This window comes from Aquarana catesbeiana, linkage group LG01 (assembly GCF_042186555.1).
Source record: "Aquarana catesbeiana isolate 2022-GZ linkage group LG01, ASM4218655v1, whole genome shotgun sequence".
In the NCBI taxonomy this organism is placed as follows: domain Eukaryota; kingdom Metazoa; phylum Chordata; class Amphibia; order Anura; family Ranidae; genus Aquarana; species Aquarana catesbeiana.
In genome coordinates this window covers 983,305,606-983,319,723 of record NC_133324.1, presented here as the reverse complement: position 1 = coordinate 983,319,723, position 14,118 = coordinate 983,305,606, and the positions used below count along the sequence as shown (strand labels likewise).

The 14,118-nt window shown below is 44.4% G+C and overlaps 1 long non-coding RNA gene across 1 annotated transcript; it reads left to right on the top strand.

The window, feature by feature from the left end:
• Positions 1 to 12,680: 12,680 nt before the first annotated feature.
• Positions 12,681 to 13,291, top strand: LOC141127087 (uncharacterized). Its single transcript, XR_012241486.1, has 2 exons — positions 12,681 to 12,841; positions 12,940 to 13,291. It is a non-coding gene; the product is annotated as an uncharacterized lncRNA (long non-coding RNA).
• The last annotated feature ends 827 nt before the right edge of the window (positions 13,292 to 14,118 follow it).

Here is a 14,118-nt window from a genome sequence, read left to right as displayed (position 1 = left end):
TTTTTCCAAAGGGTTCCCAAAAGAACAAGAGGGATGGCGAACCAAAAGAGGGTCCAGAGAGGGGAGGAGGCACAGAATGAAAAAGAAGGAGACTGTAAACGATATCGGGATTTTTAATCTCAGCAAGGCCACTTTAAGTGACAATGAAAAATTTGTACTAAATCATGGGCTTAAATATGCACCTGATAAACCATTGAGTAAATTCAATGCTTTTATTGATGTACAGAAATATATCAGGAAGATGAGCATAAAAAGACACTTCCTGTCTCAACCCATTGCTAGATCCGAACATACTACTAATGGAATTAGATATTCTGCCCTTGCGAATGCCTCGTTATTCAACCCGCCGGGTTTTGTGCCACCATCTATTTCAGTTTTTAAAGATCTAGTCTTGAATGATCTGGAGAAATTGAAAATTCGGAGGGATCCAAACAATCAGAAATTTCAGGATGGGATGAAAACCCTTTAAGATAGGGGCGACATAATTGTTCGCCCTACTGATAAGGGGGGAGGGATTGTTGTCTTGGACAGGGTTGCCTACATCTCAGAGATGAAGAGAATTCTTTCGGATACTGACACATACCTTCCCCTTCCTCATGATCCTACTGTCAGATATAAGAGGGAATTGCAGAAACTTATTGAAAAGGGGTTTAACGAACAACTGATTAACAAAAAAGAAAAAGCCTTTTTGGTCCCTATGGCTCCCAGGATTCCGGTAATTTACTTTTTACCAAAAATTCACAAAAGTTTAGTTAACCCACCTGGGAGGCCCATTATCAGCGGGCTAGAATCTGTCACTTCCCGTATTGGGAAATATATAGATGCATTTTTACAACCCCTGGTATCCCAGACCCCTTCTTTTTTGAGGGACTCTTCCCAGGTCTTACAGATACTGGATACCTTGGTGTGGAAGGAGGGTTAAATCATGGCTACCGCCGATGTGTCCTCTTTGTATACCATCATATCCCACTCAGATGGTATGCACGCAGTTGAGACCTTCCTTGGTAGAGATGACCAACTGGCCCCCCCACAGAGGGATTTCATCTTACTCCTGCTAAGGTTTGCCATGATGCATAATTATTTCTGGTTTGGGGGTTCCTGCTACCTCCAAACCAGAGGTGTAGCCATGGGCGCAAAATTTGCGCCCAGTATGGCTAATTTGTTCATGGCCAAGTGGGAGAAGGATGTCGTCTATGCTGACAGATGGCCAGAATTGGTGTACTGGGGCAGGTATATAGACGACATTCTCCTCCTATGGGATGGTGATGAAACATCATTGACCAATTACATGCATGACCTGAATCAGAACACCCTTGGTATCTCTCTGCAATTCGAAATGAGCAAGGTTGCTATCCATTTTTTGGATTTGAATATACAGATCTGTGATAATAAATTTACAACCACCACTTTTTTCAAGGAGACAGATCGAAATGGCTATATTAGTCAGGGGAGTTGTCACCATCCCTCCTGGTTAAAAGCGGTTCCTAAAAGCCAGTTTATTCGCCTAAGGCGTAATTGTACCTTTAAACACGACTTTTTGATGCAGGCCTCTGACTTAAAAACCAAATTTGTGGAGAAGGGGTACTCTGGTGCAGACTTGGACAAAACCATAAATGAGGTTGCGTGCCTGGATAGGGCCAATATGATAAAGGGCACAGATAGAATCGCTAAGAATAATAATATCCATGAGTTTTCTTTAGTGACCACCTACTCTCGACAACATTACGATATAAAGAAAATTCTTAGAAAACATTGGGCCGTGTTAAAAAATGATAAAGTGTTGGGCCCATCCTTACCTGAACGCCCACAAGTTATCTATAGGGGAGTACCCCCCCTAAGGCTGCAGGTTGCCCCTAATGTTCTTGATGCCCCCAATAGGGTCCCCTTTTTTCAGAACTCAAAAGGTTTTTTCCCATGTCACAAATGTAAAGTGTGTCGCATAAATGGCGATAAAAATAGGAAAATTTGTCAATTTAAATCTAACTCCGCCACAAAGGTCTATGATATAGATACTTTCATCACCTGCACCTCAAAAAATGTTGTGTACTTATTAACTTGTCCATGCGGTCTACAGTATGTAGGCCGCACTATGAGAGCCATGAACGTGCGAATAAAGGAGCATATAAAAAACATAAAGAAAGGTTTTCCTAAGCACACGGTCTGACGTCACTATTTAGAATGTCATAACAAAAATTCAGTAGGGACTTTGATTACCGCCATCGATCGCTTCACACCCCATTGGAGAGGTAGTTACACCAAGAGAGAAATCTCAAGGTTAGAAACTCGATGGATACACACCCTCAAATGCTATACGCCATATGGGTTAAACGTAGAGTAGGATGTTAATAGCTTCATTAATAACAGTTAGCATCAATACACTCCTTTATTTGTTTTATTTTCTTTTTGTTTTTTCTCCTTTATCTATTTGAAAATCTTGTGTCTAGGTCAGTTTTTTTAAAATAATATTTTTTAAATGATGTTTACATTCATCTGTTTTGATTTTAACACATGTATTGATGTATATTGCATGCATGTATTTTTATTGAATTATGTGCGATTAATCGCATTTACAATGTTTATTGCTTAGTTGCATGTGAGGCGCTGGTTTGTTAAACATAGGTTAGTGTTTTTCTTCCATGCAGGCACTGATTTGTTATACAAAGTCTAGCGTTTTTATTTCTATGCCTTTGATCTATACTGCATGACAGGCGTTAATTTCATGTTAATTCTTTTCCATTTTTTAATTTATATATTGAGTTATATGATATCAGGTTTTTGTCTGATCAATTAAAAATAAATTTTTAGTCTTTTCATGTTCCTGAGCCGGACCGCACAGCCGGCGTTTTTTTCTCTTTGCCTGTTCATGCTTATCTGGCATTTTTCATTTTTTCTGCTCACTGAGAGATAGGTTAACCAATGAGGTGGCACTGTGTCATCTGTTGCCATCCTCTTTTTGTACCTATCCTCTCTTTTTTCTGATTGGCCGCTGCACGAGACACACATCTTACCCAGCTGTTAGTGATGAGTTTGATTATATCCCCTCTGATCCACCCACTAACCATACCATATATATAGCGTGCGGTTGTAGCTGTAGCCATGCCTCTGAAGACATCTGTTATGATGAAATATGTCAGGCAGGCTGACATCTGTACGCTGATTGCTGCAGCCGTTTGTTCCTATCATTGATGCATGCTGTTTTAAGCTTCAACTGTAAGTTACTACAATAAAAGTTTTTTATCTATCATTACGGGCTTCACTATGGGTTCTTCATTTTCTTTTCTCGGATATATGATGACTACATGCCTGAATGCCTAATTGTGAAGTGACCATTGGGAGAAGTTTATATGTGAAGGAAATCCCACAGATGTTGTGGTCTGACAAGGGGTTCCAGTGGGCTGGATTTGCTGGATGCTTTTGAGTATTTATCATCTATGCCTAATCCTTAATACCTTCTGGTAAGCAGACTACATTACCACGTGGTGACGAGTGACTCTTTCTACATCTGCACAATATATTTGGTGATTGGATTCCTCCCACTCTTCAATTTCATTTTTGAACTTTTCAGCGCCGCAATAATTTTTATGCATGTGACTTTTTGTTTGTTATCTACGAATTTTGCTGGCCGCTTGCTTTTTTCAGTTCAGCGCAAATTTTTACTTGTTTTTGCTAATATATCCAGTTCACCAAGATATTCATGCAATTTCCAGGCCACATTGTTGGCAACATGGCACTTGTAAGTTGGCACTCTGGAAAGTCATCATCCACAACAAGGAAGGAAAGACTGTTATCGCGTTGCCGTGAGTCAGAAATAGGTGAGTACCTGCTCAACTGCCCACATACCCCCCCATCCATCATTGGTTTCCATTCATTTATGTAACTCTTGTTTTATTTGCCAATGTAGTGTAAGTACCACTGGAATGAGTGGATGAGGCTTCATCATGACAGACACATCAGACACATACAAGTTGAAGACTTCACAGGTACGCATTAACCATACACATCTTTTAGGATGTATAAATAACGTCAAACTTATATGTAGGGATGCACGATAGTGGTATTGGATACTAGTAATTATTTCTCTGTACTCATCTTCAATACCAAAGACCATTCAGGTGCATCCAGGTACTGTTAGAGAGCGTGACGCCGGCTTCACAGCTTATCAGGAAGCCAGGCCTCCCAGATTCTTGATTGGCAGTCATTTGGTATTGATGAATACAGATCAAAAATTACTCGTATCCAATATCGGTATCAGTGCATCCCTACATAGAGGGAATCTCAAGTGATGCATGTTCATTTCAAACATAAAATCAAGACAGCTGTATACTGAACACTTATACACTTTTCCAGATCATTATATGTTGTAGTCCAAAGTTTCAGTAACAGAAATGGAAATAGTATTAGTATTCATTACTAATACTTTTTCCATTTCTGTTATTGCAACTTTGAACTAAAACATATAATGATGCAGAAATAAAAAGAGAATAGTAAGGTCAGCGAGCCAGTATAATACCTAGCTAAATCTAAATGAAGTTGTTGGTGACAACTGGCAAGGATGTTCTTTTTAAGTTGATGATTACCATGTGTGATAGCATGTGTGTTATTATCAAGCAATAAGCAACCAGATATGTAATAAAGTGTAAAATATCACATAATAATCAATATATAAGCACTAAAGCATGCTTTTATTAGGCAAAAATTATTTGCATTTATTTGCACAAACAAACGTAGAAAAAAAACATGTATGTTAACACGTATAGAGGAAGAACTAACCCTCAGTTTTCAGAAGGAGAGGGTTCTCTGCTGCTTTCTGTACTAACATACGAGCTCCCAGGCAATGGAGCATTGTGCCTGGAAATTGCTTCCATCAATGAGAGTCTCAAATGCTCCATTGCCTGGTTGTGCTGTTGATTTACCCGGTTCAACAACAATTCAAAATGGTCCATTTGCTGTCTGCCTATGAGATGTATGGTCCGGGTAAGCCTTCTCATGTCCGGTGACTGCCTTCTATTTTCAGTTGACAATCTCCTCACTTCTCTAAGGAGCCTCTCAATTTGTGCAGTTAAGCCAGGCGGTACAGCAGTTGGCACCCGGACAGGAGGTGGTGACTGCAGTACATGCACACTGGGGGCAGCAATACATGGTGGCAGCAGCATGCCGGAACCTTGGCCCCTGACCTCCTCCTCTGGCCATGGGGAGAAGGCAGGAGTCTGTGACATAGCAGGTCTCAATTCTGGCTCATTCTGCAGCTCTATACCCTCCAAAATAAGGACAGGCGAGTGCGGGCTGCACTGCGCTCTCCCCTCAGGCTGGTCTTGTTATCTGAAATAGATGAGATAGCAAATGTTGAGGATAGCATTCATAAACAATTCTAGGTTACACATACAAACATTGGGGTTGATTTACTAACACTGGACACGGTGCTAACTCTGGTGAAGCTTTGCAGAAACCAATCAGCTTCTAACTTTAGCTTGTTTAATGAAGTTTTCACAAAAAAATCTGGAAGCTGATTGGTTTCTCTGCAGAGCTGCACCAGATTTTGCACTGTAATTTTGTGTAAATCCACTTCATTGTTTACTACTTTAAAACACAAGACTTCACTGTATGATTTCATGGAGAAGTGATTGAAGTATGAGTTGTGTGTATGAGTTTGAAAATGGATGGTATTATCTTTATAGGTTAACCCTTTCATGACTAAGCCTATTTTTGACATTTGGTGTTTACAAGTTAAAATCCATATATTTTTTTGCTATAAAATTACTTAGAGCCCCCAAACATTATATATATTTTTTAGCAGAGAATATAGAGAATAAAATGGTGATTGTTGCAATATTTTTTATCACACGGTATTTGTGCAGCGGTGTTTTAAACACAACATTTTCGGGAAAAGGAACACTTTCATGAATTTAAAAAAATTAAAAAACAGTAAAGTTACCCCAATTTTTTTTTGTATAATGTGAAAGATGATGTTACGCTGAGTAAATAAATATCACGCTTTATAATTGCATGCACTCGTGGAATGGTGAAAAACTACAGTACCTAAAAATCTCTATAGGCGACGCTTTAAATTTTTTTTACGGTTACCAGGTTAGAGTTACAGAGGAGGTCTAGTGCTAGAATTATTTATCTTGCTCTGACAATCGCGGCGATACCTCACATGTGTGATTTATAACACCATTTACATGTGCGTTTTTTGGTGCGCGAGCTCGCGGGGACAGGGGCGCTTTAAAAAAAAAAAAATATTATTTATTTTTATATTTAGAAATTGTGTTTAAAAAAAAAAAATTTGGATACTTTTATTGCTGTGACAAGGAATGTAAACATCCCATGTGACAGTAATAGGTGGTGACAGGTCCTCTTTATGGAGAGATCTGGGGTCTATAATGAATGTAAACATCCCATGTGACAGTAATAGGAGGTGACAGGTCCTCTTTATGGAGAGATCTGGGGTCTATAATGAATGTAAACATCCCATGTGACAGTAATAGGGGGTGACAGGTCCTCTTTATGGAGGGATCTGGGGTCTATAATGAATGTAAACATCCCATGTGACAGTAATAGGGGGTGACAGGTCCTCTTTATGGAGAGATCTGGGGTCTATAATGAATGTAAACATCCCATGTGACAGTAATAGGTGGTGACAGGTCCTCTTTATGGAGAGATCTGGGGTCTATAATGAATGTAAACATCTCATGTGACAGTAATAGATGGTGACAGGTCCTCTTTATGGAGAGATCTGGGGTCTATAATGAATGTAAACATCCCATGTGACAGTAATAGGAGGTGACAGGTCCTCTTTATGGAGAGATCTGGGGTCTATAATGAATGTAAACATCCCATGTGACAGTAATAGACGGTGACAGGTCCTCTTTATGGAGAGATCTGGGGTCTATAATGAATGTAAACATCCCATGTGACAGTAATAGGTGGTGACAGGTCCTCTTTATGGAGAGATCTGGGGTCTATAATGAATGTAAACATCCCATGTGACATTAATAGGTGTTGACAGGTCCTCTTTATGGAGAGATCTGGGGTCTATAATGAATGTAAACATCCCTTGTGACAGTAATAGGAGGTGACAGGTCCTCTTTATGGAGAGATCTGGGGTCTATAATGAATGTAAACATCCCATGTGACAGTAATAGGAGGTGACAGGTCCTCTTTATGGAGAGATCTGGGGTCTATATTGAATGTAAACATCCCATGTGACAGTAATAGGTGGTAAAAGACCCCTGATCCCTCCTTTGCACTTCACAGTATTCAGATTGCCATTTTTGGTGATTCTGAATACTGTATATTTTTTTTAAAACAGACGCCACTGGCACCTGAGTAGACAGGAAGTGACGCCATGAGGTCGCTTCCGCATTTACAATTAGAAGGCTGGAATGAAGCCAATCACAGCTTGGTTCCAGACTGTCAGCAGCCGGCAGTAGCCGAGGTGGCGGATTGGTGATCGGCCTTCCGGTGGATCGGGAGGCCTGGTAAGAGCGGCAGGAGGCGGCGGGAGGGGGGGTATGGAGGGGGGGAGAGTCCCCTCTCGCTCCTCCGGTATAACAGACGAGCAGCTTTTAGCCTCATCGGTTGTTATACTTGGAAAGCCGATCGCCCGCTCTACAAAACAGTAATGGGATGATGCCTGTAGCTGCGGGCATCTTCCTGGTATAACCCCTGGAAGTCGGGGCTGCACATCTGCGTACGCTCGGTGGGAAGGGGATAATAATGACTGTGTGTAATGTGTAGATGATTATGGGGGGTCCTGTTTCTTTATATTGGCAGATTGTGTACTTCCCCTGAGGAGTATTGGGCCGCTGTTTTCTGTCAGATGACGCTGGAGGGATACGGCTCGGGCTTTCTGTTAAAGAAGGAAGAAAAGAGACAAGGTAATATTCCAGATAAAGGTAAGTCAGCGCTATTTATTTTTGCCTGTTATAAGTTGTACTACAACATCAAAGCATTATAAATAAAAGGTACCCCGGATGTATCCTGACTCCTTGTGTCATAAATGACTGTATCCCCATCTTATTGCCCCAACTATAATTGCCCAAAAATATACTGACACAAAGATCGAAATAAATTGTCCGTTTTCTTTTGGCTGACGATCCTTTGGAGGCACTAAGTATCAAAAATGTTCCCCTTGTATCTGTGTAAACGACTTCCATGGTCCCTCCCTACCGCTCGGCACCGACTCGGAGATGAACCACATTCTGCAGATACACCATTGTAATTACCAATTAATCCACCATAACTGGCATTCCACCGGGGGGACCCCCATACCTTAGATGGGTCCCAATCATCTGATCACAGAAAGTTATTTTAAAATACCTCCAAAGACCCAACCGAACGTACCCTGCAAAATAAACAAAAACAACCAATACAACAAAAAAGTAAGCATAGAAGGAACCGAGCCGATGTAGGGAGGGAGGGAGGGAGGGAATGCTTCTCCTCCTCGTGTACTCCCAGGATGTCTGCTTTCACCTTGTCTCCCCCACACTCCTGGCTTTTTGCAGTCCCTCCCCCACACTGTCTGCCCAATCCCCTGCACCCCCATGTTCTCTGACAACATGTTTTTATCCCGACTTGCCCGTCTTCCCTGGGCTCCTAATCATTCTAGCACTACGTTGTTTTTTTTATGTTTGGGCTTCGAGCTAATACTCTGTACTCACAAAAAAGTGCACTGAGGTGAAGTAAAGTGGATTGTGTACCCCACTTTGTCATTTTATCCCTACAGGTGATAAGGCTTACCTGAACGTAAAATGAATATTATTTAGGAGATATCCTCCTCAGATGCAGCCGCTGAGGCCAGCGGTGGTGCATGCGCCCTGAAGGTCCGCCGGACCCTGCAGAAAAATCAAAGCTCCTTACCACTAAAAGGACTCCCACGCGCATGCGTGGGAGAGACCTTATTGCGACTCAGAAGCGCCGGAGCCCGCGACTGCGGAAGAGATGGCGAGGCAACGTGTCGGCCCCCTCAGCGCTGACCAGGTCGGGCTGCAGGGGCCTCGTTCTAAGGTATTTCATAGAAATTCATAATGTGCTAGTATTATGCGATGCATACTAGCACATTATGCCATGGTCTTGCAGGTTTCTTCTGTGGTTTAAAGCCGCTTTAATTTGCACTGGAACTGTAAAATCTAATCTAAAGTTGCTGATGTGTTAAACAGATGATATATTTTTTGGCAAATTGAACAATGAACACTTTTGTGAATAACCTTTTACATATACTATACTATACCCCCCTCTTTTATTACACAATCCCATGCTTACTTCAGTTTCCTCAGTCCCCCCCCCCCTTCACATCACAGTTTCCCCTTCACAGTCGTGTTCTGAAGGAATGAGGTGTCATGTGTGTATGGATTGACAATGGATCTTTTATGTGTATTAGATGATAATGCCTGTGTGTATATAATATCATGGACATCGATGAATGATGATGATGATGGCGTGTCCTGATTCTTTCCGGATTATGGACACTACTTCCCCTGAGGCGTAATGGTCCTCTGCTTCCTGCCACTTGATGCTTCTGGAGAGTCCGGTGTTCCGACATATAGTGTCCTCCTATCGGATAGTGTCCGCTCCGTACTGCGCATGCGCAGCGCTTGCGCAGTACGTAGCAGAAGGAGATGCCGAAAGTGTCCGAAGTTGATCAGCTGACCATCAGCTGTACACGGCGCTTCGGCAGTTCTTAGCGATGGCTGTGTAAGAGGGCCCCTCGCGGGCTCGCTTCGCTCGTCACGCTTCGGGCACGGCCTCGCTGCGCTCGCCAACTATTTATTCTCACTCTATGTCCACTTGGATAGTAGGGAATGAACCTGGACACAGGGTGAGAATAACAGCGCAGGCGCCGTGTACAGCTGATGATCAGCTGTTAAACTTCGGAGACTTTCGGCGTCTCGTTTGTCCTCCGTACTGCGCCTGCACAGTACAGGGCGGACACTATATGATAGGGGACTGTATTTGACAAGACACCGGGATACGGATCGCGCTTTCTGTTAAAGACGGAAGAAAAGACAAGAGCCAAGTAATGTTCAAGATAAAGTCAACAGCTTTATTTCTTATTTTTGCCTGGTATATGTTGGACGACAACAACATATTTTATAATCCAAGTGTAAAAAAGTGCACTGAGGTGAATTAAAGTGGATTGTGTACCCCGCTTTGTCATTTTTTTACCTACAGGTAATCCTATAATAAAACTTACCTGTAGGTAATATGAATATCCCGTAAACCTGTACGGTTTAGGAAATATCCACCTCGGATGCAGCCCCTGACGTCAGTGGCGGTGCATGCTCTCTGAAGGGCCGGCGGACGGTTCCGAAAAATCAAAGTTCCTCGCTGGAAACAGAACTCCCACCCACATGCGTGGGAGAGACCCCATCGCGCCTCCAGCCACACACAGCGTCGACGCCCGGAAGAGAAGGCGAGGCAACGTGTCTGCCCCCATAGTGCTGGCCAGGTTGGGCTGCTGGTGCCTCGTTCTAAGTTATTTCATAATGTGCTAGTATGCGATGCATACTAGCACATTATGCCATTGTCTTGCAGGGTTTTTTTTTTCTTCCGTGGTTTACTACCGATTTAATTTGCACTGGAACTGTAAAATCTAATCTGAAGTTGCTGATGTGTTAAAACAGATGAGATGGTATATATCTTGGCAAATTGACCAATTAACATTTTGGTGAATAGCCTTTTACATATACTATACTATAGTACACCCCCCTCTTTTATTACACAATCCCATGCTTGTTTTAGTTTCCCCTTGACAGTAGTGTTCTGATCTGAACACCCTTCACAATGGTATCTTCTCCCCCACCTTCATAGCACCTGAGCACACCTGTGTCCTCTGCCCTCCCCCTTTGCATCCTAACCCCCCTGCAACTCGACCCTCCTTCACATTACAGCCTTGGCACCTCTGGCCCCCTTCACATTACACAGCCCCCTGCATCTCTGGCCCCCTTCACATTACACAGCCCCCTGCATCTCTGACCCCCTTCACATTACACAGCCCCCTGCATCTCTGGCCCCCTTCACATTACACAGCCCCCTGCATCTCTGACCCCCTTCACATTACACAGCCCCCTGCATCTCTGGCCCCCTTCACATTACACAGCCCCCTGCATCTCTGACCCCCTTCACATTACACAGCCCCCTGCATCTCTGACCCCCTTCACATTACACAGCCTCTGCATCTCTGGCCCCCTTCACATTACACAGCCCCCTGCATCTCTGGCCCCCTTCACATTACACAGCCCCCTGCATATTTGGCCCCCTTCACATTACACAGCCCCCTGCATATTTGGCCCCCTTCACATTACACAGCCCCCTGCATATTTGGCCCCCTTCACATTACACAGCCCCCTGCATATTTGGCCCCCTTCACATTACACAGCCCCCTGCATCTCTGACCCCCTTCACATTACACAGCCCCCTGCATCTCTGACCCCCTTCACATTACACAGCCCCCTGCATCTCTGACCCCCTTCACATTACACAGCCTCTGCATCTCTGACCCCCTTCACATTACATAGCCCCCTGCATCTCTGACCCCTTCACATTACACAGCCTCTGCATCTCTGACCCCCTTCACATTACACAGCCTCTGCATCTCTGACCCCCTTCACATTACATAGCCCCCTGCACCTCAGGCCCCCTTCACATTACACAGCCCCCTGCATCTCTGACCCCCTTCACATTACACAGCCCCCTGCATCTCTGACCCCCTTCACATTACACAGCCTCTGCATCTCTGACCCCCTTCACATTACATAGCCCCCTGCATCTCTGACCCCTTCACATTACACAGCCTCTGCATCTCTGACCCCCTTCACATTACACAGCCTCTGCATCTCTGACCCCCTTCACATTACATAGCCCCCTGCACCTCAGGCCCCCTTCACATTACACAGCCCCCTGCAGATTTGGCCCCCTTCACATTACACAGCCTCTGCACCTTTGACACTTTCACATCCCCCCTGCAGCGCTGCCCCGTCCTACCTTATTTGGGCACACAGAGCCGGAGACACAGCAGCACTGAATAATGGGTGGGAGCAGGAGGTGCTGAAGTTAACCAGCAGTTGATTGGTTGCTAGGGCCGCATAGCAACCAATCACCTGCTGTTTAACTTGTGAAGTTATTTTCAGCAGCTCTGCGATAGTGACAGCGGCAGAGGGAGGCAGACAGAACCGGCACCTAAATGGCTGGATTGTGGCGTTCCAGATGGCACAGTGACTTGGTCCACATCTGGCCCACAGTCCGCCATTTAGTGATGCCTGCTTTAAATGTTAAAGAGGAGGGCCAGTCAAAAAAAATAAAATAAAAGTCAGCAGCTACAAATACTGCAGCTGCTGACTTTTAATTGAACACTTACCTGTCCCTGGGTCCAGCGATGCGAGGGATCGAAGCCCCGCTCGTCTCCCCCTCCGTTCAGTGGCGCCGGCATTGCAACTGTGGGCGCCGCACGCCATGATTGGCCGCTCAGTCACCTGAGACCTGTAATGGATCCCAGATGATTGACAGGAGGGAGGGAGCAGAGTGGAGCCCTTCCTGTGCCGAGGGGGAAGTGATGTCACCAGCCCAGGCACTGGAAGAGGCAGACTACGAGGGACCCCCTAGCAACAGGCATTTAGAGGTAAGTTAAAAAAAATATCCAAATGTTTTTTTTAATTTTTTTTAGGCACAATCATGACTTTTTTTTTTTTTTTAGGGTGGAACACCACTTTAAATAGAAGTTTATCATTATACATCCTTTGTCTTTGTGTTAGGTACTCACCAGAATGTCGATAGGATGTAATTGGAGCTGATCGCTCTACAGATGATGTTGCTCAATCTGGAAAACATGTATGTAAAGAAAAACGTAAGTCTCACATGCATAGTCATAAAAAATAATAGTGAGCTTGAAACAACCATATAACTGCAATATATAATGATATATTTCATTTTACTCACCACCAGCTCTTTGATGTGGACCCCTGCTGCTGACTCCAGGGACATCCTCTGCCAGAAGGCCAAGGCCATCTCTCAGCTTTGCCTCCCACTCTTGTAATTCAACAGGCTTTCCCCTAATATGCTCTCCCCGTAGACGCTTCTTCAGCTTTTTGATGACTGCCGCCCGACAATTATAGAATCTGCACATGAAAAATAAACATTATTAGTTACATAAAATAGAAACCAAACTGATTTATTTTTTTGAAAAGCAACCTGTCGTTTCACACAGTGATGGTTTTATACGTTACAATATTTCCATGTATGTTAATGTTCTCTTCTGTATGTGGCTGTGCCAAATAAATAGTTTTGTAAAGTAGAACTGTTACTTTTTATTGACTATTACACTGTGTATTTTTTACAAATGTGTGTTCTAAGAGTGAAAGAATATTGGAATAATTACCTGTGTCTGACACCAGTGGTGGGCCTGCAAAACTTGGAGACCACATTCACGGAGTCCCGGACTCGTCCCCAGCCTGCTGCCTTCTCGGATGTTGGCACGGTTTGGCAGAAGAGTGTCACTTTTTCTATTAGAACTGCAGCAACCAATGCAGCATTCTCCTCTTGGGTAAATACAGGCCCCCTTGATCTTTGTCATTGCTTTGGTGGGGTTGCTGCATGTCCAAGTCCGCACTCCCTGATGTAGTGGGGGACACATGTCTCCGTTTTTGGCCATGCTTCCGCTCCACTCCACCTCCACACTCTCTTCCAGGCCTTGGCTCCACTACACGCCTCCATTCACCTCCACTCCTCTCCCCTCCACTCCTCCTCTCCCCTCCACTCCTCCTCTCCCCAACAATACTCTCCCCTCCATGCCTCTCCTCCCCTCCACTCCTCCTCTCCTCAACAATACTCTCCCCTCTACGCCTCTCCTCCCCTCTATGCCTCTCCCCTCCACGCCTCTTCTCCCCTCCATCTTTCCCTCTACGCCTCCCGTCCCCTCCTATTCTCTCCTCCCCTCCACGCCTCTCTTCCCTGCTTCGCCCCTCACCTCCATGCCTCCCCTCCCCTCCACACCTCCCCTCCCCTCCCCTCCACGCCTCTCCTCCCCTACACGCCTCCTCTCCCCTCCACGCCTCCTCTCCCATGAGTCCCCTCCTCCACTCCTCCACTCCCCTCCACTCGCAGTCACGGCAACAACTCTCATAC